This window comes from Salvelinus sp. IW2-2015, linkage group LG32, assembly GCF_002910315.2.
Source record: "Salvelinus sp. IW2-2015 linkage group LG32, ASM291031v2, whole genome shotgun sequence".
Classification (NCBI taxonomy): domain Eukaryota; kingdom Metazoa; phylum Chordata; class Actinopteri; order Salmoniformes; family Salmonidae; genus Salvelinus; species Salvelinus sp. IW2-2015.
Window position 1 is genome coordinate 26,346,978 of NC_036871.1, and position 3,403 is coordinate 26,350,380.

The following is a 3,403-nucleotide window of genomic DNA, read 5'->3' on the forward strand; positions in this document are numbered from 1 at the left end:
TTTAACAAGGTACACCTGCTATTTGAATTGCATTCCAGGTGACTACCTCATAAAGATGGTTGAGAGAATGCCAAGAGTGTGCAAAGCTGTCATCAAGGCAAAGGGTGGCTACTTTGAAGAATCTCAGAAATGAAATATATTTTTGATTTGTTTAACACTTGTTTGTTTACTACATGATTCCATATGTGTTATTTCATAGTTTTGATGTCTTCACTATTATTATACAATGTAGAAAATAGTCAAAATAAAGAAAAACCCTTGAATGAGTAGGTGTGTCCAAACTTTTGACAGGTACTGTATGTTTGGGGTTATTGTCTCGCTGGAAGATCCACTCCTGGCAGAGGCAACCAGGTTTTTGGTTAAAATGTCCTGGTACTGAGTAACGTTCATGATGCCGTTGACCTTAAAGGCCCCAGGACCATTGGAAGCAAAATAGCTTCATAACATCAAAGATCCAGTAGGTATGAGGTACTTTCTGCATTTGTTTCCGTTTTTCGATGCCAAACCCACCATTGGTGTGCATGGCCAAAACCTCTATTCTCATAAAATATTTGATGAAAAGGCTCAGTGCCGTTGTCCTCGTAAGGTGAGGTATTGAAAGCAATTGAAAATAATTCTGTCTGGTCTGCCTGTCTGGTCCAGCGACGATGGGTTTGTGCCAACAGGCGACGTTGCTGCTGGTGATGTCTGGTGAGGACCTGCCTTACAACAGGCCTACAAGCCCTCAGTCCAGCCTCTCTCAGCCTATTGTGGACAGTCTGAGCACTGATGGAGGAATTCCTGTGTTCCTGGTTTAACTCGGGCAGTTGTTTGTTGCCATCCTGTACCTGTCCCGCAGGTGTGATGTTCGGATGTACCGATCCTGTGCAGGTGTTGTTACACGTGGTCTGCCTTTGTGAGGACGATCAGCTGTCCGTCCTGTCTCCCTGTAGCGCTGTCTTACGTCTCACAGTACGGACATTGCAATTTATTGCCCTGGCCACATCTGCAGTCCTCATGCCTCAGGCACGTTCACGCAGATGAGCAGGGACCCTGGCATCTTTCTTTTGGTGTTTTTCAGAGTCAGTAGAAAGGCCTCTTTAGTGTCCTAAGTTTTCGTAACTGTGACCTTAATTGCCTACCGTCTGTAAGCTGTTAGTGTCTTAATGACCATTCCACAGGTGCATGTTCATTAATTGTTTATGGTTCATTGAACACGCATGGGAAACAGTGTTTAAAACCTTTACACTGATGATCTGTGAAGTATTTGGATTTTTACGAATTTTCTTTGAAAGACAGGGTCCTGAAAAAGGGACATTTATTTTTTTGCTGAGTTTATTAGTACAAAAATATAATTTCCACATTTGTTTCAGCATACAATATAGCTCAGTATTTGTATTATTTATTTTATACAGTCTTTCTTGCTCATCTTTATTAAGGGGGACAATCATTTTTGACCTTACTGTATATGCAGATGATATAGGTGAAGACACTTGACAGACTACTTAAGAAAAACAGTTTGAGGAAGTAAGTGTTTAATGCAAAATTATCAAAATACACTTGAACAATCACATTTGAAATCACACTGCACCAATTATTGTTCACAAAGCTCAAACCGTTATGCATTTTATGAGAGCTAAAACAGGGAAACATTTAGTTGTGTTTAATCATGTCTAGTCATTAAAAAGTGTCAGATCGTTATGAACAGTGAAAAGGGCGTTTGACTATCTTGACAACCTACATTGCAATTATCAATACTTATACTCATACTGACTGTGACAAGACGATATGAAAATGTATATTTCTATACTTTATAACCTTTACCACCAGATTGACAGCATTAGTAATAGTTTGCCAATTTAGCTATATGATTTGTCTAACACATACCAGACATACAGTGGGGAGAACAGTATTTGATACCTGCCGATTTTGCAGGTTTTCCTACTTACAAAGCATGTAGAGGTCTGTAATTTTTATCATAGGTACACTTCAACGTGAGAGACGGAATGTAAAACAAAATCCAGAAAATCACATTGTATGATTTTTAAGTAATTAATTTGCATTTTATTGCATGACATAAGTATTTGATCACCTACCAACCAGTAAGATTCCGGCTCTCACAGACCTGTTAGTTTTTCTTTAAGAAGCCCTCCTGTTCTCCACTCATTACCTGTATTAACTGCCACAGTTTGAACCCGTTACCCGATAAAAGACACCTGTCCACACACTCATCAACAGACTCCAACCTCTCCACAATGGCCAAGACCAGAGAGCTGTGTAAGGACATCAGGGATACAATTTAGTAACCTGCCACAAGGCTGGGATGTGCTACAGGACAATAGGCAAGCAGCTTGGTGAGAAGGCAACAACTGTTGGCGCAATTATTAGAAAATGGAAGAAGTTCAAGATGACGGTCAATCACCCTCGGTCTGGGCTCCATGCAAGATCTCACCTCGTGGGGCATCAATGATCATGAGGAAGGTGAGGGATGAGCCCAGAACTACACGGCAGGACTGGTCAATGACCTGAAGAGAGCTGGGACCACAGTCTCAAAGAATTCATTAGTAACACACTACGCCGTCATGGATTAAAATCTGCAGCGCACGCAAGGTCCCCCTGCTCAAGCCAGCGCATGTCCAGCCGCGTCTGAAGTTTGCCAATGACCATCTGGATATCCAGAGGAGGAATGGGAGAAGGTCATGTGGTCTAATGAGACAAAAATAGAGCTTTTTGGTCTAAACTCCACTCGCCGTGTTTGGAGAAGAAGAAGGATGAGTACAACCCCAAGAACACCATACCAACCGTGAAGCATGGAGGTGGAAACATCATTCTTTGGGGATGCTTTTCTGCAAAGGGGACAGGACGACTGCACCGTATTGAGGGGAGGATGGATGGGGCATGTATCGCGAGATCTTGGCCAACAACCTCCTTCCCTCAGTAAGAGCATTGAAGATGGGTCGTGGCTGGGTCTTCCAGCATGACAACGACCCGAAACACACAGCCAGGGCAACTAAGGAGTGGCTCCGTAAGAAGCATCTCAAGGTCCTGGAGTGGCCTAGCCAGTCTCCAGACCTGAACCCAATAGAAAATCTTTGGAGGGAGCTGAAGTCCGTATTGCCCAGCGACAGACCCAAAACCTGAAGGATCTGGAGAAGGTCTGTATAGATGGAGTGGGCCAAAATCCCTGCTGCAGTGTGTGCAAACCTGGTCAAGAACTACAGGAAACGTATGATCTCTGTAATTGCAAACAAAGGTTTCTGTACCAAATATTAAGTTCTGCTTTTCTGATGTATCAAATACTTATGTCATGCAATAAAATGCAAATTCATTACTTAAAAATCATACAATGTGATTTTCTGGATTTTTGTTTTAGATTCCGTCTCTCACAGTTGAAGTGTACCTATGATAAAAATTACAGACCTCT

General features: G+C 42.2%; 1 long non-coding RNA gene across 1 annotated transcript in view; it reads right to left on the reverse strand.

The window, feature by feature from the left end:
- Positions 1-3,403, reverse strand: part of LOC139023449 (uncharacterized) — a 763,591-nt gene that overhangs the window by 187,979 nt on the left and 572,209 nt on the right. The gene's annotated exons all lie outside the window — the stretch shown is intronic.